Below are 24743 nucleotides of genomic sequence, written 5' to 3' on the forward strand. Positions count from 1 at the left end.
GGGTCCCTTCAGATCTTTCCCTCTTTTGAATGGGAGTCCTGTGTCCTTTCTGTGGCCAGGGGTGTCCCTTCAGATCTTTCCCTCTTTTGAATGGGAGTTCTTTGAACATTTTGAGACCAATCCTTTCTTTTTTATGTGTTGGCAAATTGCAGTCCACAAGATGGGTGGTCTGAGGTTGACCTTTATTTCGGGCCCAGCTCCAGCCTCTGGGGACTCCACCTTTTGGTGCCCAGCATTCAGCCCAGCCTGCTTAGGTTTGTGCTCCACGTTGGGGGACTCTGGGCCCTCCAGCTGACTCGGGCGGAAGCTTGGCATGGTGCTCCATCTCAGAGCTGGCTGTGCTGAGCTCCGTGGATGCCTGGGAGTGAGTCTGTGAACCTCTGGGCCCTGGTTCAGGAGAACCCTCCATAGCCACACTCACCCGGTGCCTGGGCTGGCCCTCACGGGCAAAAGTAGTGGGTGGTGGGGAGGGCGCCCCTGCCCCTCTTTTGTGGAGATGCATTGGGTATCCTGGAGGGATCATGGCCAGGCCCAGCAATTATCACTGAATCTTCTGCCCACTCGACCTTCTGCTCCCATATGAGGCACAGACCTGGGTTGGCTCACATATCCACCCGGGATGAAAAAGATCTACCCAAATGCTTTGGCATAAACCTCAAGCTGAAAGGGCACTAGCTGCACTCGCTACATCTGGCCCAGCAAGGTTGGGCCTGTAGTCTGGACCTGAAGGGTAACCAGGCTTCTCAGCCATGTTCAGCCTGATGTTGCTAGAGGCAGAAGCCACCAGACTGGAAAATCCCCCAGCTCACTCCACGCTCCACACATCCAGGCAAGGGACAGAGGGCTACCCAGCTGGCAGCAGGGTGGTGGCCTATCCTGGGGCTCCTAGGCTTAACTTTGTGCTCCTCCAGGCAAATGGCCCATGCCTTTGGATAAGACCTCACACAACTCGACAGCTCTGAAGGACACCCTGACTGTGATCTTTCCTTAGGCTACAGCCCCAGCACATCAGGACACAACCAAACCATGTTTCTGGCCAAGTGAGCTGGGGAGGGAGCTCCTCTAAGATATCGATGCCTGGTTACCCAGGTTCCAGGTTCTGTTGGGCCCTACTGACAGGGAAGTGAGGTCTCGTCCTGGGCTCCCCTGGCCTGGGTTTCTTCCTTACACCAGTGACACGAACACAGCCTGCCTGAAAGTCTTGGGGCGGCTTGGGTGTAGCCAGGGCCCCCAGCTCTGTGGACACAGTTGCTTTCAGACCCGTCTCTCCTTCTTATCAGGGATGTGGCAGTGGATAAGCCATGGACCTCTCAGGGTCTCCCCAGTCTCCCCATCTGCACAGTTGGCAGTCATTCTGGCATCGTCTTCCTGGGGAAGCCCTCAGGCAGATAGGCCTAGAAACAACTACAGTTCCTGTCAAACCTGCGGGCTGGTATCACATGGAGCACAGGTACACACTGCAACAATGGAAGAATTCCCCCAATGACTGGCCTAGCGCAGAATACAACTGAAAGAGGCCTGGCTCTCTCTGACATCTAGGGAGTGTCACTCATCTTCCAGCCTACTTCCCAGTTCTGCTGTGGGAGGACTGAAAGTCAAGAAAATTCAGACATCACCCCTCTGGCATACAAACTTCCAGGTGTTCCTGTTGCAGATAGATTTACATCCAAGTGTCTCCTCTTGGCCTCTTGGGTGGGCTGTCCATACATTGTCTCCCAGCATTCTTGCCTCCTGGTCACATCTCCCTGTGGAAATCCCCACCTCTCCAGAATGGATGGACATTGTGGTCTGTGCCTCACCTATAGATGGATTTAGGAAAGGTCTGATTTCTATTCAATTCCTTTCTCCTATATTGTGTGTCCATATGCGTGTGTGTGTATATATATATGTGTGTATATACATTTGATATGTAATATATATGTATTATATATTTATTATGTAGAAAAATTTATGATAGCTAATATATATATAATTATTATATATACTATATATTAGGTATCATAAACTTATTCTATATAATAAATTTATGATATATGATTATCATACATAACAGATGTACATTATGAATATAGTACATACAGGTGCACATACATACACACATCATTAGGACAAGGTTTGGGGTAGGTTTTTGTGTCTCAAAGTGTTGACTTGTGCAAGTTCTCGATCTGTTCTCCAGATGATCCCCTTATCATATACATAGTTTGCAAATCAGTGTTTTCTCACGTTTGGTCCAATGCCTTTCTGTCCTGCGGACGCTTGCGTGTACCATCAAAAAGCTTTTCAGTCGCCTGGAGCCCTGGGTTTATTGTGTTTCTGTTTCCCTTGCTTGAGGAGACTGATCCACAAACATGTTTCTAAGACTGATGTCCAAGAGCGTACTTCCTATGGTTCCTTCTAGGCCTTGCTTGGGTTCAGCTTTTGTGTTGTAGTAGTGGATTTGGTGTGAGCTTGTGGTTGTAGGTGGCATAACAAAGGAATCCAGTGTGATGCTGGTGCATGGAGCTGTCCAGTTTCCTCAACAACATTCTTTGCACAGGCTGTCTTTTCCCCATTGGACATTCTCACCTCCTTTGTCAGAGACGAATGGACATCACAAGCATGAGTTTCTTTCTGGTTGCTCAGTTCTGTTCCATGGAACTATGTGGAAGTGTGGTGTGAAAATACCATACTGTCTTGATGATGTTAGGTTTGCAGGCTAATTGGAAATCAGGCAACGTGGGACATCCAAAGTGTGTGCTTCTTTCTGAAGAGTGCATCGACATGCTCTAGGTTCTTTTGTGTTTCCAGACACATTTTGGAATTCTCGGTTGTATTTGTCTGAGGAAAATCCATGTGTAATTTTGAGAGGAATGGCATGGACTCTCTGAATTGCCTCCGGGTTGTGGACTCATTTCCATGAGATGGATACTACCGATCCATGAGCACCGCCTATCTCTCTGTGTTGTGTTGCTCTTCTTTATTTTCCTTCATCAATAGGTCTCTCTTCCAATTTTCTGAGTTACTTGTTTTTATGTCATGGATTACATGGACTTCTTGGTTTTTTATTTATGATGTTACCACCATTGTCCATGGGGTTTTTATCTTCATTTCTGATTTGGATAGTTCATTGTGAGTGTACAGAAAGGCAACCGACCTCTATAGTGTCGATGAAGTTAGTACCCTGCTATTGAACTGACTTCTCTGACGAGTTCTATCATTTTCTTTCTTCCTTTTTTTTTTGGTGGGAGTCACCTTCAGCATTTTCTATGTAGAGAATCAGGTCGATTGGACTCTTTCCTTTGCTGTCAGATTCCTCTTCTTTCTTTCTTCCATGTAGTTACTATAACGAGGCCTTCATCTGCCTTGGTGAATGAAAGTGGCGACTGTGGTCAGGGTTAGAGTTAGGCGTAAGCAATAACTGGCCCTCTTCCCCTTCCTCATGCTCCATCTCTCTGAGGTCTCCACGAAGGGCAGGACTAAGCCAGGGCCCCATAGGGCTCAGCAGGTTGAGCTGGACTGCTGTTCGTCTGCCCCTTCATCAGGGGTAAAAATTGGTATACCATCTGTATCCCTTCTGTGGCCAGGGGGTCCCTTCAAATATTTCCCTCTGTGAACACTTTGAGACCAATCTTTGATTCATTTTGTGTTGACAAATTGCAGTCCACCAGATGGGTAGTCTGAGGCTGGCCTTTGTTCCAGGCCCAAAAGCAGCCCCTGGGGCTCCACTCTGTCTGGCCCAGCATTCAGGCCCAGACAGCTCACTTTTTCTCTCCACCTTGTTGGGCTCCAGGTCCTCCAGCTGACTCAGTGGGAAGCTTGACAAGGTGCTCCAGGCCAGAGGCTGCTGTGCTAAGCTCTTTGGAAGCCTGGAATAGGACCCCATGGAACTCTGGGCCCTGGTTTGCAAGAACCCTCTATGGCCACACTCACCCAGAACCTGTGCTGGCCCTCGGGAGCAAGGGGGGCGGGGGGCATGGAGGGGCACCCCAGCGCCTCTCTCTGGGAGATGCATTGGTTGTCCCCATCGATGAGCTCCTTGCTGATCTCCAACTGAGGGCTGTTATGACAGTAACCAGCAGAGGGCCCGGCCTGGCCAGAGGGATCAGGCCCCTGCCCAGCCATTATTGTTGCTTCTTCTGCCCACTCGACCTTCTGTTCCCGGATCTGTCATAGACCTGGGTTGGCTCACATATCCACCTGGGATGAAAGAGATCCACCAAGAGAGCTTGGTATAAACCTCGGGCTGAACGGCACTGCCTGGGCTTGCTCCATCCCGCCCAGCCAGCCTGGGCCTGGAGTGTGGACATGAACTGCTCCCAGGCTTCTTGCCTCTCATCAGCCTGCCCTTGCTGGAGGCAAACCCACCCCACAGGAGAGGGAACACACCCCCTCCACACTCCACACATCCAGGCAAGGAACAGAGAGCTACCCAGCTGACATCAGGCTAGTGGTCTGGCCTGGGGCTCCTTGGCTTACCTTTGGGGTCCTCCTGGCAAAAGGCCCAAGGCCTCTTGGGTGAGACCTGACCCAACCTCAACAGCTCTGGAGGACACCCTAGCTATGACCTTTCCTGGAGCCAGAGCCCCAGCACATCGGGACACAACTGAACCATGTTTCCAGACAAGTGAGCTGGGAGGGGGCTCCTCTAGGATGTGGATGCCTGGATACCCAGGTTCCAGTTTCTATTGAGCCCTATTGCCAGGGAAGTGAGGTCAAGTCCTGGACTCCACTGTCCCTGGTTTCTTCCTTACACCTGTGACAACATCACGGCCCACCTGACAGCCTTGGGGAGGCTTGGGTGTTGCCAGGGCCCCAAAATTGTGGACACAGTCCCATCTCTCCTCCTTCTCAACAGGGATGTGGCCCAGGACAAGCCACTCAGGGCCACCCCAGCCTCCCCATCTTCACAGTTCGTGATCATTCTGGCATCGAATTCCTAGGGAAGCCCTCAGGCAAATAGGCCTAGAAACACCTACAGTGCCTGTCAAATCTGTGGTCTGGTATCACATGGAGCGCAGGCACACACTGCACAAAGGAAGGATTCACTCAAGGGCTGGCCTAGTGCAGAATACAACTGAAACAGGCCTGGGTCTGCTCTGGGATCTAGGGAGAGTCACTCGTCTTCCGGCCTACTTCCTTGTCCTGCTGTGGGAGGACTGAAAGTCAAGAAAATTCAGACATCACCCCCTCTGGCATACAGCCTTCCAGATCTTCCTGTTGCAGATGGATTCAGGTTCAAGTGTCTACTCTTGGCCTCTGGGGTGGGCTGCCCTTGCAATGGCTCCTGGCATCCTTACCTCCTACTCACATATCAATGTGGAAATCCCCACCCCTCCAGAATGGATGGACATTGTGATTTGTTCCTCGCCTATAGATAGATTTAGGAAAATTCTGTGACTTCTACTCAGTTCCTCTCTCCTGTGATCATGTGTGTGTGGCATGTGCGTGTGCGCATATTTATATATATATATATATATATATATATATATATATATATATATATATATATATATATATATATATATATATATATATATATATATGATACGTAATATATATATGTTTTATATATTTATTATGTAGATAGATTTATGATATATAAACATTATATATAATAGTTATTCTACAATAACAATTAAATAAATAAATATAAATATAATTATAAATATAACTATTTTAGTTATTATACATAATAACATACTATAACTTATACATATAACTTATACTATATAATAAAGTTATGATACATAATACTTTTATTATATATCATATACCTACATTATGTGTATAATACATATAGGTGCCCATACATGCACACATTGTTAGGGTTAAGCTTCAGGTTAGGGGTTTTGCGTCTCGAAGTGTTGAGCTGTGCGAGTTCTCAGCCTGTTCTCCAGATGATCCCATTATCAGATACATCGCTTGCAAATCAATATTTTCTCATGTTCAGTCCGATGACTTTCCATCATGCGGTCACTTGCCTGTGCCGTTGAAAATCTTTTCAGTTGTCTGGAGCCCCAACTGGGATTATTGTGCTTCTGTTTCCCTTGCTTGAGGACACCAATCTACAAACATGTTTCTAAGACTGATGTCCAAGAGCATACTGCCTATGGTTCCTTCTAGTCCTTTCCTGGCTTCAGGTTTTACATTGCAGTAGTCAATTTGGTTTGAGGTTGTGGTTATAGGTGGCACAAGAAAGGAATCCAGTGTGATGCTTGTGTATGGAGCTGTCCAGTTTCCCCAACACCTTTCATTGAAGAGGCTATCTTGTACCCATTGGATCTTCTCACCTCCTTGGTCAGAGATGAATGGACCGCACCACCTTGGGTTTCTTTCTGGGCTCTCAGTTCTCTTCTGTGGATCTATGTGAAAGTCTGGTGTGACAATACCATGCTGTCTTCATGATGGTAGGTTTGCAGTCTAGTTGGAAATCAGGCAGCGTGGGACCTCCAAAGTCTGGACCCCTTTTTAAAGAGCGTATCAACGCTCTCTAGGTTCTTTTGTATTTCCAAATTCATTTTGGAATTCTTGACTGTAGTTGTCTGAGAAACTCTATGGGTATTTTGAGAGGAATGGCATTGACTCTCTGCATTGCCTTGGGAGTGTGGAATAACTTCCACAAGATGGATTCTTCCAATCCATGTGCACCACCTATCTTTTCATGTTGTGTGTGTTGTCTTCGTTTTCTTTCATCAATATGTCTCTCGTCCAGTTTTCTGACTTACAGGTCTTTTGTCGTGGGTTAGATAGACTCCTAGGTGTTTTATTTCTGTTGTTACCATCATTGTCCATGGGGTTGTCTTTGTCATTTTTCATTTGGATAGTTTACTGTGAGTGTACAGCAAGACACCAATTTCTGTAGTGTTGATGAAATTTGTACCCTGCAACTGAACTGAGTTTTCTGAGGAGTTCTATCTCTTTGGGGGGGGCGGGGCAGGGGGTCACCTTCAGCATTTTCTATGTAGAGAATCAGGTCAGTTGGACTCTCTCCTCTGCCATCGGATTCCAAGATTTACTTCTTTCCATGTAGTTATTTTGGCAAGGACTTCCTCCACCATGGTGAATGAAAGAAGTGAGCGTGATCAGGGTTAGAGTTAGGCATAAGCAATATCTGGCTCTCTTCTCCCTCCTCCCTTTCCATCTCTCTGAGACCTCCAGGAATTTCAGGACTAGACCAGGACCCCACAGGACTCAGCGAGTTTCATTGCAGTGCTGTTTGTCTGCCCTCTGTCCCTTGCATAATTTGGTATACCTTCTGTGTCCCTTCTCTGGCCAAGGGTCACTTCAGATCTTTCCCTGTTTGAATGGGAGGTCTGTGTACATTTCGAGACCAATCCTTTCTTTGTTATGTATGTGTTGGCAAATTGCAGTCCACCAGATGGGTGGTCTTAGGTCAGCCTTTGTTCCAGTCCCAGCACCAGCCTCTGGGGGCTCCTCCCTGTGAGCCCCGGACTGCTCACCTATGTGCTTTGCTTTGGTGGGCTCCAGTTCCTGCCATTGACTCTGGGCAAAGCTTGACACAGTGCTCCAATTCAGATCCGGCTGTGCTGGGCTCCCTGGAAGCCCGAGTTTGAGCCCCATGGACCTCTGGGCCCTGGTTCTGGAGAACCCTCCATGGCTACACTCACCCGGAGCCTTCATGGTCAGTGGGAGTGGGGCGCCCCACCCCTCACTCAGGGAGATGCATTAGGTGTCCCCATCGATGAACTCCTCGCCTATCTCCAATGTGGTGCTCTGCCATGACAGTGAACAGCAGATGGGCCTTCCCAGCCTTTATCACTGCTTCTTCTGCCCAGTCAACCTTCTACTCCTAGATTAGGCACAGATCTGGATCTTCTCACATATCCACCTGGCACAAAAGAGATCCACCTAGAGGGCTTGGCATAAACCTTGGGCCCAAGGGCACTGCCTTGGCTCACTCCATCCCACCTAGCCAGCTTGGGCTTGGGGTGATGACATGATCGACCCACCAGGCTTCTGGCCCCTCATCAACCTGCTCTTGCTGTAGGCTACCCACCTCACAGGACAGGACCACCCCCCCTACTCCACACATCCAGGGAAGGGACTGAGGTCTACCTAGCTGGCATCAGGGTGGTGGCCTGGCCTGGGGCTCCCAGACTTACCTTTGGGGCCTTCTGGAGAAATGGCCCAAGGTCTCTCGGGTGAGACCTTACCCAACGTCTACAGCCCTGGAGGACACCTTGACTGTGACCTTTCCTGAGGCCACAACCTCAGCACATCGGGACACAGCAGAACCATGTTTCCAGCCAAGTGAACTGAGGAGGGGGCTCTTCTAGGGTATGGATGTCCAGTTACCCAGGTTCCAGGTTCAGTTGTGCTCTATTGCCAGGGAAGTGAGGTAACGTCTGGGGGTTCCCTGGCCCGGGTTTCTTCCTTACTCCAGTGACACCAACACAGCTTGCCCGACAGCCGTGGGGCAGCTTAGGTGTAGCCAGGACCCCAGCTTTGTGGACACAGCTGCTTTCAGACTGGGCTCTCTTCCTTCTCAGCAGGGGCGTGGTCCAGGACAAGCCATGGGCCTTCTCAGGGCCTCCCCAATCTCCCCATCTGCACAGTGGTGCTCATTCTGGCATTGACTTTCTAGGGAAGCCTTCAGGTGGATAGACCTAGAAACACCTACAGTGCCTGTCCAACCTGTGGCCTGGTATCACATGGAGCTCAGGCACACACTGAACAAAGGAAAGATTCACTCAGGGGCTGGCCTAGAGCAGAATACAACTGAAACTGGCCTGGGTCTACTCTGGGATCTAGAGAGAGTCACTAGTCTTCCGGCCTACTTCCCAGTCCTGCCGTGGGAAGACTGAAAGTCAAGAAACTTAAGACATAACCTACTGTGGCATACAACCTTCCAGGTCCTCCTGTTGCAGGTAGATTCAGGTCCAAGTGTCACCTCTTCGTCTCTGGGTTGGGCTGCCCCTGCAATGGCTCCCAGCATCCTTGCCTCCTGGTCACATACACTTGTGGAAATCCCCATCCCTCCAGAATACATGGACATTGTGATTTGGTCCTTGCCCCTAGATGGATTTAGGAAAAGTCTGTGACTTCTACTCAATTCCTCTCGCCTGTGATCGTTTGTGTGTGTGTGTGTCTCTGTGTGTGTATATACATATATATGTACATATATGATTCATAATATACATTTGTATTATATATTTATAATGTAGAAAAATTTATGATACATAGTATATATATATTATATATAATAAATTATATATATATATATGCATACACACAGTGGAACATTACTCAGACATAAAAAAGAATGAAATAATGCCATTTGCAGCAACATGGATGGACCTAGAGATTATCATATTAAGTGTCAGTCAGACAGAGAAAGACAAATACCATATGATATCAATTATACGTAGAATCTAAAAATGATACAAATGAACTTATTTACAAAACAGAAATAGACTCACAGACATAGAAAACAAACTTATGGCTACCAAAGGGGATAGCAGGGTGGGGGAGGGATAAATTAGGAGTTTGAGATTAAAATATACACACTACTATATGTAAAATAGATAAACTACAAGGACCTACTGTATAGCACAGAGAACCATATTCAGTATCTTATAATAACCTCTAATGGAAAAGAATCTGAAAAAGAATATATAATTTGAGTGGTATGTGGAAGGAAGCTTTTCCCCAAAGATTGGTGGTGTTAAAATAAGGCCACAAATTGATACTCCTCCCTTTAGAAGGTACAGACTCCCCTGAGTGTGGACTATCCTTAATGACTGGCTTCTAACAAATAAAATGTGACAGAAATGATGGTTTATGCAGGGGAAGGTAGCTGCCACATCCTAAGAATATTCAGGCACTCCTGTGGAGAAGTCTAGATGGCAAAGAGCATAGGCCTCTTGACAACAGCCAGCATTAGTTTGTTTACTGTATGAGTGAGTGAGCCCCTTTGAAAGCAGCACGGCCAGTGGCAGCCAAGCCTTCCTCCATGAATAGCTTGATGGCAACCTCATGAGTGACCCCGAGCCACAACCACCTAGGAAAACTGCTCCTGAATTCTTGCGCCTCAGAAGATGTGTAAGGTAACAAAGGTTCATCATTATTTTAAGTCAGTAAGTGATGGGGTAAATTTTTATGCAGCAGTAGGTAACTAATATACTGAGAGCAGTAAGACTCCAACCACTAAGACTAATGAGAGGTGAGCAGGGCTCCAGCCCTAGAGGAAAGGGGGCACTGAGCAGGAAACGAAGACAGGGACTCAGGTGGAAATTAGGAGCAGTCAAAGCAACAGGAACCACATGTTGGACTGAGTCCTGGAGACAGAGCTATGAATCCAGAGGTTCTTTTATTTCCCTGACTTGGAGTCCCATTGCTGCAGAGGCTGGGGCAGGACTGGGCCTGGAAGTTGGGCTAGTAATGGGCCAGTCCTCCTGCAGGGGCCAAAACCTGGTAGAAACATTGGCTTCCAGGTCTGGCTCCAGGCAGACTGAGGTCCCAGGGGCTAAATTGTCCCAGGATGAGTTGTGTGGAGCCGCCAGATACAGGGACCAACAGACAAGTAGAAATCACATCCCATGGCAGATCAAAGGTCTTAGTAGAACTTGAAAGTTGAGAAGTCAAAATCAGAGCTGGAGAGGAATACATAATTGAGACAGAGCAAATAGTAACATCTCAGGATGAAGGCTGTAAGAGGGGAGACCTGAATCAGGCAGGAGCCCCAGGGCAGGCTAGGTACAAATACCCAAGCCCTTAATGTGCATCAGCAGATTTCTTTAAGCGGAGATTGCTGCCCTCCCCCAGAGACTCTGAGCCTAAAAATCAAAGTGGGGGGGGCCCTGGCAATCTGCATTTATAATCAGTTCCCAGGTGTTGCTGATGCTCCTGGGGTACTTTGAGAAGCACTGAGCAAGGCAGGAAGGCTGGGATTATGCAGGGCTATGTCCTGGGTCTGTCACCAGGAAGAATCTGTAAAGAAGATCGCTTTGAGCAGAGAACCGTTCATGTTCCCTGAATCTAATTAGACATCTGCATGTCCCACCCTTATGCCCCTTCATATTTCTTAAGCCCCACCCTCTGCTCTATGCTACTCCTTTTACCATTGAAAATGAAGTAACTGTAAAATAATTGCTATCATTTATTGAGCCATTACTATGTACTCTATTTATATTATACAATTCTGACATTAAACTTAGTAAGGGGAATACTATTATTATCCCCAATGTACAAATGAAGAGAACCTAGAGCTTATAGTGGTTAATTAACTGGGTGGGCCCAAATCATTAAGGAAATTGGAATAAACCTTTAGACATTATTCTAACTGTGTAACAGTGACAAAGGTATACCTCTTTGGGAGCAGGAAGCCAAAGTTTCCTCACAGAAAAACAGAATCCACTGGGCACCAAAGTACCACATAATGAACTTTAGCTGTCATTTCTTTTCAAAGAGAAAAGAATTTCATTGTTTAATGAAAGCTTGGATGCAGCTCATATCCTTTTAAAGTAGAATGTATTTGAGATTCCTTGGATCTTTCTCTAAAGAACTCTTGTTTTATGGCAACCTTCAAGAAACATCAAATAGAAGTCAGGGGAAATCTCTACATTGGTTATTTCTTTCCTATCATGTGCACAAATGACCCATCTGTGGCTTATCTCTGCCCTAGAGACATAGCCTCTCCAGCTCCATTTAGCACTGGGTTAATTACAGTTGGATAGGAAAATTGAAAACATCTGAAATGTCCAATGAATTATTTATATAATCCATATGATAAATAACATGCAGCATTCAAAACATATATTTTAGAAAAGTTTTAAAATATTTAACATCATGTACAGGATATATTATTAAATGAAAGAAAAATCAGTTTATATCAACTTAAAAAAATGTCTTAGACTGCTATCTTGGTTTGGGTTCCCACAGCAGCAGACTATGAGTCAAGAATTCAAGTTCAAGTAACTTATTTGGGAGGTGACAACAAGGCACACTGTGAGGAGAGGGGAAGTGGGACAGGAAAGGAGAAGCCAATAAAGTTTGCACAGTCATGCAAGTTACTACCGTGGACAACCCAAATCAATTCCACTGGGAACTCTGGAGCCCAGGCAGACGGCATAATGGCTCAGCCTGATCCTGCAGAAAGGGTAAAGAATCCGGTATTTAAACAGCAACTTCTGTCAGTCACTGTTTGAGGGTTGTTCCCAAGGGCCATTAATTCTCTGGCACTTCCAGCTTGCCATGAACGATGCAAAGTAGGCTCTGGGTGAAAAAAAAAAAAACCCTTAGGGGAAGAGGTGTAGATGCTGGCAATTAGAATCAAGCCAGGGTGAACTGTGTGGGAAGGGCTGAAAGGAAAATTGGCAAAGCATCCAGAGCGTCTGCTGTACCCGGGTACCCCAGAACCTAGAGCTTGAGAAAAGCTGTGTACTATTAGTTTTTCAGAAAGTGCCATCCCAGGGAGCAGGAGTGAGGGGAAAGGGAGGAAGGCAGAGAAAGAAGGTTCAATCAGTTCAAGGGTGAATTTCCAAGCTGGCCTCCACGTGGTAACAAATGCACTAGTTGCTTGATCTCAGAAAACTGTCACTTGAGAGGATGTGTGAACAACTGCATCCCCAGACAATCTGTCCTAAGAAATGAGGAGAAGATTTTAGCCTCAGTTTCTACATCTCATTGGTGAAAAATTTCCCCATGGTGCATGAGCTCCTTGACAGGAAGGAAGGCTGCAGGGCATGCCTGGGTGGAGCTGACAAGTCCTTACATACTCAGTTACCCCCGTGGCAGCCAGGACAGAAAAGGTGGTCAAGGGCCTCAGAAATGGTCAAGGCCAAGAGGATCTGAGATGCTGCCTAAGACATGCCTAATGCATATTTGTTTAATAAATATTTACATACATTCACACAAAAAAGACACACTCACATGTACAAACACAATCCCATATAAAAAAAACAACAGTTTTTTAAAAAGACAGTGGTGAAGAGCCAACCAAATTTTATTCCCTCCTTTATTCTTTGATATATGTTTAAAATTTTATATAATAAAGGTGTTTTGATTTTATAATAGGTAAAGTTCATGTGGACTGTTTTAGAAAGGGAGGCAGAGTAGGAAACATTTATTTTCCAAAGTAAAACAAACCAGTGAAACGATGATTATTCTGTATTTTACTTGATGGGCACAGACAACATTACCTTCTTTAATGAAGGTTGAATATTTTCAGAGATTGTTTAGAAAAGTATCAATAAGTAGTTTTTTAAATGTGAGAAGTATAACTCTTGCCTTATAATAAAATTAGTTTCCAAATAATTTTAAAATGTACTTTCTTTATGTATCTTGCTTCATTATTTATTCATTCACTGAATAGCTGTTATTCACCAAATACTTTCTAAGCCCCTATTATGGGCAAGGTCCTTGCCAGTCACTTGACAAGAAGAATCAGAAAGAATTGCCACCAACTAAGTGTCCATATTGGAATGGGTAAGATGGGTTATGGCAAAGAAAATTCATACTCACCAAGTACCCAAATGCTTTCCTAACCTTTCCTAACCTCCAGTGCATGAAGTTGGGGCCACATGACTAGTTCTGTCCTGCAAACTGTAAGCAGAAGTGATGTATGTCACTCCTGGGCTAAGGCAGCTATGAACTGGAACAGTGACCCTAGGGCCACATTTTGCTAGATGACATAGCTACAAGAGGGACAGAGGCCACCTTACCTGCATCAGACCTTGCAGGAAAAGGATACCAATCTTTACTGTTCACCACAGCCTATGTGCAGACCCTTTTCTTGCCTTGGGGTCCACACACAAAAAAACTGACAATCTTATGGGCTATTGTTATCTAGTAAACATACCAGAGAAACACATTGCCACCAAAACCCAAAGAGGCTCACTGAGTGATGCGCCTTGTTCTGTGTTGTGTCTCTCACTGTAGAAGGCATATCCTGATGTGCCTCAGACACTGGACACCTAAACATTTTACCAATGTGGCAGTAAATTGCTACGGTGTTTTTCTTCTGCCCCTAATAAGATGTGACTAAAAAGGACACGGCACATTTATGATCTTCTTCCACAAAGTACATAACCCCAAGCTAATCATGAGAAAACACCAGACAAACCCAAAGTGAGGAGTGTTCTACAAAATATCTGACCCAAAGTTTTAAAAAGTGTTAAGTATACAAAAAAAAAAAAAAAAACCCACAAGGAGAGAAAAGGGAACACTCTTACATTGTTGGTGAGAATGTAAGCTGGTGCAGCCACTATGGAAAACAGTACAGAAGTTCCTCAAAAAGCTAAAAACAGAATTATTGTGAAGAGTATACACATGTTCACCAAAAGACATGAAACAAAATATACACAGCAACAACAATGATAATCATCCAAAACTTAGAACAACACTGATGTTCATCTACAGAAGCATGGAAACATAAATTGTAATATAGTCAATGAAAATACTCAATTCAGCTATGAAAATGATTAAACTACAACTACACACATAACATATATGACTCACACAAAAAATTTTGAGTGAAAGAATCTAGGTACAAAAGAGCACAGACTGTCAGACTGTATGATTCCGAATATATATTGTTCAAAAACGAGCAGAACTACTCTATGCTGTTAGAAGTCAAGATGGTAATTATTCTTGGGAGACATACTGATTTTAAAGGAGGAAGAAGGGATCTTCTGAGGTGCTAGTCACCTCAGAATGGTCTCAGCCATGGTCTCAGCCATCCCATGATCACCCGCTAGATTGGGGATTCACTGGAAGGACTAACATGACCCAATGTAGTTTTAGTCATGGCTAAGATTTATTACTGCGAAGGATACAGGGCAGAAATAACAGAAAAAAGATATATACAGGCAAATGTTAGAGAGGTAAAAAGCAGGCTTTCTTGCCCTCCCTATGCAGGGGATGCATCTTCTTCTCCAGGTGGGAAGTACAAGAATATGTGTGAGATGACCATGCTCAGGAAACTTGGCTTGAGTCTTGGGGTCCAAAGTTCCTAAATGGAATTGGTCACTTCCTAGCCATGGGTGTGAACCCCAAACCAGGCCCTGGGTACACATCATGAAACTTGATGTTTACTTTAACATGCTTGCTCATCTTGACTCACTACTTTGGGCATATAGACTAATATCTTTACCCAGCCACTATGTGAACATTCCAGTAGTTTAGTTCTCAGAGTTGACCAAGGGTCGTTACGATGGCTATAGATTTAAAGAACTGAGTAAAACATATCTGCTTCATCAACTCCCTCTGCTCACTAGTAATGTTATCATTCTTGCTCTGGGGACTGATTAGATGGGTAGGTTTTGTTTGTGCTTATGTATGTATATTATACTTCAAACATTTTTAAAAATTAGTCAGGTAGAAATCCAGACCCATTAATTAGAGCCCCACATTCTTGTAAGTCTACTGAAACCCTGGGAAGTTATCAAAGTAACATTAGGAAACCATTAGGGAATATAAAAAGCAGGGGTAACTCTAAATCTAAGTAGATGTCAAGAGAACAAGAAAGTGAATTAAATTCATGATGATGAGTTTCAGAGTATGTTAAGTAGGCAGGTAACAGTGAATTTTGTAAAAAAAAAAATTGCATTTGGATGTTTTGGCTATTCTTCAATGTGTCTGAAGTGATCAAAAACCAAATTACGAACAAATTTGTAATTCAGATATAATTTTATGGGAATTTAATTGATAGTACAATCTGTTAAAAGTTACCAAAAACAGGTTTTCAAAAGTTTATCTCTTATGTTTTTAATTTTAAAATTGAGCATTAAAATATATGTGCAATAAAAAAAAAGAATTACCTATGATCCAGCAATCCCACTCCTGGGCATATATCCAGCCAAAACTCTAATTCAAAAAGGTACATGCACCACTCTGTTCACAGCAGCACTATTCACAATAGCCACGACATGGAAACAACCTAAATATCCATTGACAGATGAATGGATAAAGAAGATGTAGTACATATAAATAATGGAATAAAAAGAACAAAATAATGCAGCAACATGGATGGAACTAGACATAAGTGAAGTAAGCCAAAGACAAATATCATATGATATCACTTATATGTGGAATCTAAAATATGACACAAATTAACTTATCTACAAAACAGAAACAGACTTACAGACATAGAGAACAGACGTGTGGTTGCCAAGGGGGGAAGGGGTTAGGAGAACGATGCACTGGGAGTTTGGGGTTAGCAGATGCAAACTATTATATAGAATAGATATATATAGAGAGAGAATGGATAAACAACAAGGTCCTACTGTATAGCACAGGGAACTATATTTAATATCCTGAGATAAACCATAATAGAAAAGAATATGAAAAAGAATTATACATATATGTATAACTGAATCACTTTGATATACATCAGAAATTAACACAACATTGTAACTCAACTGCATTTCAATTTTAAAAAACCCACAAGGAAAGGCTGAGCAACTGTCAGAAGTTGATGGACACTAAGAAGACATTATGACTAAGTGCAACATGGTACACTGTATTGAATCCTGGAACAGAAAAAAGACACTGGTGGAAAAACTGGTGAAATCTGAATGATGTCTTTGGTTTGGTTAATAGTGTTGCACTGATGTTTCATAGTTTTGAGAAATATGTCACAGTTACATAAGTTTGTCAACATTAGGGGAAGCTGAGTGAAAGTTATAGGGGACCTCTCTGTACTATCGTTACAACTCTTCTGTAACTCTAAAATTACTAAAAGATAAAAAGTTTGTAGAAAGGAAGCTGGAAATTTCTGGTTGATAAGACTTGAATATACAGGACTGGAGAAATAAAGGTACATGTGAGAAAGTGCATGTGTGTGTGTATTTTTGTCTATTGGTGTGTCTGTGTGTGACTGTGTGTGGATCTGTGTGTGTGTGTGTGGTTGGGGGACATCTGGTGTGGGGGTGTCTTTGGGTGTCTCTGGGTGTGTGGCTGTGTTTGTGTGTGTCTGGTGCAGGCAGGGTAGGTTTACATGAGCACACAGTTCTACTGTGAGGGAGCCAAGGCACCTCCATGAACCTGAGAGTGAGTGCCTCCTTAAATTTTGAGCCCTAGGCACCTTGCTTACCTCACCCTAGATCCAGTCTTTTAATGAAACTGCCAGGAAGAACAAAAGAAAAAAACAGGGGGCACCTGGATTTGAACCAGGGACCTCTTGATCTGCAGTCAAATGCTCTACCACTGAGCTATACCCCCTGATGCTATTATGCCCCCTATAAGCACTTATTCCACTTTTATGAGTTTCATCATATTTCATAAATATCTGTGTGGCTGAGATTCCTCCTAGATTTAATTTCATCCCTGATTCCCTTCTAGCCACATCACCTCCTACTTTTCCCAGAGCATGTATGTTCATTCTCTTCTCAGAACTTAAAGCTCAGTGCTATATTCTCAGTCTAGCTCTCCAGTGTTTAAAATACCCACCAACTGCCCATAAATCTCCAAGCACATCAGTGAATGTTGTAAATATCATAGGCTGCCATCAAGTATTGGACATGGAGGGGGTCTTAACTGGGTATCCACAACTGGACTACAGAGGTTCATGTTCAACTCTGAATTACAGGCAAATATTGTATGTGTGCATGAATTGTATATTGTACATGATTTCATCAGATTTTCAAGGGGATCTCGTCCAGGTGAACTGCCTCATTTTACAGCTGGAAAAAAAAAAAACAGTTAAGAAGTCCAAAATTCACCTTTGAACACCACAGATTCCTAGTTCCTTGAGTTCCACTCTGAAAAGTTTCAATCTTGTGTATCTCCAAGATGGAGAAGAAAGGTCAAGGACATCTCTGTCACTGCAGTAAGTTCTCCCTGATGAAGCCTGGCAGCTGCTGTGAACCTAAGGAACCCACAGCCCCCAGAGGTCCAGCTCACAGCTCTCTGAGGGCCGTAGACGACCCTTCCCAGCCGCTCCACTCTGAGGTTCTACAGAAACCTCAGATTGCAAACCCAGTGTGCCCCAAACTACACTTGCTGTCTTCCTGCTCAAACCTGCATCTCCTCTTATTTTGCTTTGTTGTAATAATAATAGTCCATATTTACTAAACACTTGCTATGTGCCAGGCTCAGTACTAAAAGTTCTAGCCATAACTTCCTGCTGAATCATCACCAAAAAATCCAACAGAACAGGTATTATTGTTAGCATACTGATTTTGCAAGTAAGGAAACTGAGGCACAGAGTGGCCATGCAGCTGGGAGGTGGTGGGGCCAGGATTTCTGTGTGGGCTCAGAGCTGGGTGCCAGGCCTGCCTATATAACCATCTGATCAGCCTCCTCCCTGTCTTGGTTGGTGACACCACTGTGTACTCAGTCATTTGGCCAAGGCATGTAACATGACTCTGGGTTTCTTCCAACCTCTCCTCCCCAGTACAAGTTAATCACTGGGTACTGCTGATTTTAGCTTTGACATCACTTACGCCCACTCCCACCCCTGCACCGCAGTGCCACCACCTCCTAAATTGTTTCCCAGCCTCCACCCCTCACATCCATCCCCTACTGCTCCCACAGCAGTCGTTTTAAAATCAGGTGCATCTAGGCCACTCCTCTTAAATACCTCCATGATAAACTGCAAGCCTCTCAGCACAACAAGAGTTCTTACATTTTGATCCCTGTCTGCCTCCTCAGCTTCAGCCTCCTCTGCTGACACTCCGCATAGCACATTTTGTGCTCCAGCTGCCTCCAACTGCATCCATCTGGCTCCAGCCTCTGCCCATGCAGTTCTCTCTACCTGGGACCCAACCCTCACTCACTGCACCCCTGCCCCTCCTCCACCTTCCCTCTGGTGAGATACTGTTCTTCTGTGAGATCCTGACTTGCCATCAGCTCCTCTTGGAAGCCTCCTGTAACCTCCCTCCTCTGGACAGAGGTAATAGCTGTCTCCTCTGCATTCCTGAAGCTGGCCCAGCTCGGTCCAGCCCACAGCTGTCTGACTTCTTATTTTACAGGCCTGCTTCCTGGCTGAGAGCACACTGAGTCCAGGGGCTGTGTCTTATTCACTTCTGGGTTCACACATTGCACAATTCTGGCACATAATAGGTGCTCAGTGTATGTCATTCAAGCTAATTTAAAAATGCAGCAGTACCTGAGTTGTAGGCAGGAGTTAAACCTAGACTAAGGCCTGACCTCTGGACCCAGCCTGGGTCCGGAATGCAGGCACCCAAGGTGGGGTGCTTGCTGCAGGAAATGAACTGGGGGTGGAAAGGTAATAGAAAGTCCTCAAGCTTTAGAGCAGGAAAGGAGTGCAGTTCCCTAAACTTTAGGCCAGTTCATGTTTATCCACAGCAGTGTTCTGTGAACAAGGTCTCTATTCCCTGACTGACCCCAGGGCACTGTAAAGTGTGGGCACCATCACTAAGTTACTGGGTTTGCCCTGCAGCCAAAAGGTTCTAAAAGGCTATGGACAGTCCTAGCACTTTGGGAGAATTGCTAAGTGGAAATTTGTGACAAAGCTTTTAACAGAAGGAGAACAGAATGAGTAGTATAATGAAGTCATTGAGAATGTGTTCTCCTAGTTTAAATCCTGGGCCTGTCCTTTGTAGCATCTCCAAGTCTCAGACTCCTTGTGTAAAATGGAGATAATGTATCTTGTAAAATTTTAGTGAGAAATGAAGGAGATAATTAATGTAAAGAACCTAGTCTGCTGCCTGGAATATATACAAGGGACATTAGTTATTATTCAACCAGTCATGAGCTACAGAAGATAATATAGTCAAAATCAATCCATATTCTTCTAAAGCAAAAAGAAAAATGTGCAGGGGGCACCTGGATTTGAACCAGGGACCTCTTGATCTGCAGTCAAATGCTCTACCCCTGAGCTATACCCCCAGTGAAATGGCCTTGTTTTTATAATCTATCTCTCTCTCAACATTATAGCTCTAAACACCTGCAGTGACTCAGGGAAGCTATAATTAGAGAGAATGTTGCCTGGAAGGAGTCTGGGCATCAGAGAATTTCATTATGAAAAAAGACCTGACTCCTGAGAATTAAGTTCTCTGAGTCTAGAAACTCTCTTAGACTTTCCATACCCAAAGCCTCTTCTGTCTGCCATATCTTATACAAAGTGAACCTCTGTTCCAGGTAAAAATCATCAGGTTTTCCACAAATAGCATCATCAGTATAATGTGATGATTGGATTCCTGTCATGCTTCCTTAGCCACGGCTCCCAGAAACTGAGATCCTCATTGCTCTTCTGATTTCACAGAACTGAGCTCGTAACTGGCACTCAATAGACATTTGTTGCATTAAATTGATGCTGGAAAAAATATGTATAAATAATTGTTTGTGTGAGATAGCTTTTCCAAGACGTGACTGTAAAATGTTTTTACTCACACAAAAACAGATGGCCAAGGAGATACATTCTTATGTAACATAACTTGCCTGAAACTTGGAATACTGCCAACTCCAAAATGTCATTTGATGAAGAGAAACAAGATTCCAAATAAGAGCTTCTTAATCAAGTAAATTATTTATCATGGTCTTACCATTCCTTTTCAACTTCCAAACACCACCACAGTTGGAGCAACCTGTATTTCTGGGCATCATAAACATCCCCTCTCTCCCTAATAAATTCTTCATGTGCTTCTTATGGAATCTTAGACCTGTGGGGAAGGCTCTCTTCTGCCAATTTTCTGACCACATACATTATTGAGATCTTTTCAAAGGATCCTAGTGTGTCAGGGTGGTGGTTGGTTGGGAGCCCAGGAGAGGGGAGTCTCCACTACATTCATTTTCTCCCCTACCTCAGGCTGGAATTGAGAGCTAAGAAAAGAATCACAGGTACTCTTTGCTCATTGTTCTTTTCTCACCCGGGACATCAGTGGGAGTAGAGATTTTAGCAGTAACAGATGTATTGTGTGCTTTGTATCGAAGAACCCCGGCGTTGGAAAGGATTTAGAGATCATTTATTCCAACCACTTCCTTTGCAGACTAAGAAACAGATGGAGGGAAGATGAAAAGCCCTGCTTAAAGTCACAGACATAACAGTAGCAAGAGCAACAGAACCAAGGGTCCATTCCACTGCCAACTCCTTAGAGGCCCTTTGGAAGCCCCCAGTGCTTGGAATGATGCAGGTGCTCATCAAATGTTTGTGGAATAAATATCAAACTGTAGTTATACAGGTAGACCAAACATCCTGGTTTGCTGGGGATTCTCCTGGTTTTAGCACTGAATGTCCTGCATCCTGGGAAATCCCTCAGAAAACCAGGCTGGGGTTGTTTGGTCACCACAGATATGACCTTATTTTTTCTCATTCATAGTATTTCCAAAACCTAATCATTCACTTTCCACTGTCTCAATTTTTTTTTTTTTTACCATTATCACATACCTCCTATACTAATATTTACTTAATATTTGTCTTGAAATCAACCCACTTTTTTTTTTTATATTTAGTTTCATCCTAAGCAAAAATATTCTTGAAATCATGCCAACTGTATTCCTTTGTAGTGCACATCAAAATAAATACACAGCTTTTGAAATATGTTAAAATTGTATTTAACACATGTTGCACTTAACTACTTGCCATGTACCATTCTAAGTGATTTACAAGTATTGATTCATTTAATCTTTAAAACAATCCAATGAGAGAGGAACTATTGTCATCTTTACAGTGAGGAAATTGAGGCACAGTGAAGTTAAATAACTTGTCTAAGGTCACACAGCTGGTAAATTTATCCATGTTCCCCATAGTTATCTTGGAAACCCTCAGTGATAATCACAGTGTGATGATAATTTTATGTGTCCACCTGACTGGGCCACAGGGTGCCCAGACATTTGGTGTCTAGATGTGTCTATGAAGGTGTTTCTGGATGAGATTAACATGTGAATCGGTAAAGGAGTAAAGCAGATTGATCCTCTCTTTTTAGGTGGGCCTCTTCCAATTCACTGAAAGACTGAAAGATCAAGTAAATCAAAAAGACCACAAATAACCAGTTTTGGATACGATGTGGAGAAAAGAGAACGCTAGTACACTGTTGGAGGGAATGTAAATTGAGGCAGCCACTATGGAAAACAGTATGGATGTTCCTCAAAAAGCTAAAAATAGAACTACCATATGATCCAGGAATTCCACTCCTGGATATATATCCAGAGTAACTGAAAACACTAATTCAGAAAGAAACATGCACCCCACTGTTCATAGCAGCACTGTTTACAATAGCCAAAATATGGAAGCAGCATTATTTACAATAGCCAAGATATAGAAGCCAAGATAAATATCTATCAACTGATGAATGGATAAAGAAGATACAGGTATTGGAACATTACCCAGAAAAAAGAACGAAATTGTGCCATTTGCAACAATATGGATAGGGAATTGGAGGGTATTATTCTTGGTGAAATAAGTCAGATAGAGAAAGGCAAACACTGTATGTTATCACTTATATGTGGAATATAAAAATAAAACAAATGAAGGAATATAACAAAACAGAAACAGGCTCACAGATATAGAGAACAAACTAGTGGTTACCAGGGGGAGAGAAAAGAGAAGAGAGGTAAGATAGGGGAGGGGGATTAAGGGGCACAAACTACTATGTATAAAATAAATAAGCTACAAGGATATATTGTACAACACAGGGAATATAGCCAATATTGTATAATAACTTTAAATGGAATATAATCTATAAAATTTTTGAATCACTATATTGTACACCTGAAACTAATATTGTAAATCAACTATACTTCAATAATTAAAAAAATAATCAAATAAAAGGTACCTCCTCCTGCTTGACTACTTTGAGCTGAGCCATCAATCTTTTCCTGCCTTCAGAATGATGCTGAGCAGGACCCTGTGGGGCTCCTTGGCAGAAAGCCCTTCTGTGCCTCCATTACTTTGATTACAGGAAATAACCTTCATTCAGCCTCCATGACCTTCCCTGAGTTCCAACGGGCAGATTCAAGCAGCTGTTAATTAGGTATTGGAGGAGATATGAGACATGGGAGAAACAAAGTCAAGAGAAACAGTAGTTCAGCTTTGGGGCAAGGTCCTGGTTCCCCATCAATGGACACACGTACAACAATATCTTTGAGCTATTTTGCAGATACTGAAACCCCCTCCAGGTAGGAAAAGTTAACGATTAATGATGATATGCTGCCCACAAGCACATAGACTGCAGACCAGTTAGAACCAGAATGTTGATGATGCTGACTCCCACTTACCCCACCACCAACCAATCAGAAAAATGTCCATGAACTGATCATGGCTTCTTTGAACCATTACTATAAAAACTTCTCACTACCCTCTCCAAGGGGGCACAGTTTTTGGAGGCACTAGCCTGCTGTGTTCCCTTTTTGCCTGGCAAAGAAATAAAGCTACTCTTTTTCTTTCCTCCTAAATTCTGTCTCTGTATTTCTATTTGGCAACAGTGTACAGAGAGCCAATATTTTGGCATCAGAAATCAAACTGAAACATCAGCTCATCTGGGTCTCCAGCTTGCTGACTACAAATCTTGGGACTTTTCAGCCTGCATAATCATGTGAGTCAATTCCTTATCATAAGTATCTTTATATACATACATACATCCTATTGTTTCTGTTTCTCAGGAGACCCCTAATACACAGGACATGCTCTGGGAAGATTTGTTGGGCCTGTACTGGCCTTGAGGCTCCTATCCATATTGTTGAGATTTCATATACTTCATGAGGCCCAGAACAGCACCTGCCACAAGATGGGGGTTCAGTAATGATGGTTAAGCTGACCTGCTGTTTTATTCCTAACTTCATGTTCCTTTCACCATCATGACATCACACATGTGAATTTACTCTCATTGTCAAAACTTAAACAAAAGTAAAAGTTAATACATGTTATAACTATAAGGTATATGAGGCAATAATCTGTCCTGAGTTCCAAAGCCTATACTCAAAGAGTCACATTGGAGCTACAAAGAGGAGGGGATTACAGCACAAAACATCTTACAGAGACCTTGGAAAAATTGTGATAATCATTCAAAATGTGCTCAACCACAGGAAACTGAGTCTTCCAATATTTCCAGATTTGATAGAAATTTTTCATAATGGGGATGAAATAGAATTTAGGTTTTTCAGTAATTAGAAAGATTTTTTCCTCTTATATTAAGATATTTCTTCTCAGTTGAATTCTTTTTCCCTTTTTAATCCTCAGTTTTCTCAGCTGTAAAATGGGGATGTCGTAATTAGAATATCTCTTATATCCTTTCCAGTTCCAGCAATCGATGACTCATAAATTTGAAATTTAGCTTCTAGTGGGGGATCAGGTCAGAAAGTACAAGTGTGCTCAAATAACAGCAGAAAAGATGACTAAGCTATGTGGGAGGTTTCACATACAGTGCAACATAAAAAAGAAAGGGAGGGACTTCCCTGGTGGTCCAGTGGTTAAGACTCCATGCTTCCAATGCAGGAGACATGGGTTTGATTCCTGGTTGGGGAACTAAGATCCCACATGCTGCTTAGCATGACCAAAAAATTTTTTTTAATTTTAAAAATTAAAAGAAAAAGAAAGGGAATATGTTCTTATCATGGCCATAAGATTCACCATCAATGTTACTACCCTAACTTTTCTTCATTTTATTCTGCACAAGATTTCTTTTCTTATAAATACCTATGCTCAATCAAAAGATGCTCAACATCATTAATCATAAAAGAAATGCAAACCACAATGAGATATTGAAGCCGAATCTAGCCTCTGTACCCTGAGACTGAATTAAATCTTGGAGACAGAGTTTTGGGTGAAGTAGAAAAGAATAGCTTTATTGCTTTGCCAGGCAAAGGGGGACACAACAAGCTAATGCCCACAAAACTGTGTGTCC

General features: G+C 43.4%; 2 non-coding genes across 2 annotated transcripts; both read right to left on the reverse strand.

Annotated features, from left to right (window-relative positions):
* Positions 1-17088: 17088 nt before the first annotated feature.
* Positions 17089-17160, reverse strand: TRNAC-GCA (transfer RNA cysteine (anticodon GCA)). The gene has a single exon. It is a non-coding gene; the product is annotated as a tRNA-Cys (tRNA).
* A 2559-nt stretch (positions 17161-19719) lies between these two features.
* TRNAC-GCA (transfer RNA cysteine (anticodon GCA)) lies at positions 19720-19791 on the reverse strand. Its single transcript has one exon. It is a non-coding gene; the product is annotated as a tRNA-Cys (tRNA).
* Positions 19792-24743: the final 4952 nt, after the last annotated feature.

The sequence above is a fragment of the Eschrichtius robustus genome, chromosome 6 (assembly GCF_028021215.1).
Source record: "Eschrichtius robustus isolate mEscRob2 chromosome 6, mEscRob2.pri, whole genome shotgun sequence".
Lineage (NCBI taxonomy): Eukaryota > Metazoa > Chordata > Mammalia > Artiodactyla > Eschrichtiidae > Eschrichtius > Eschrichtius robustus.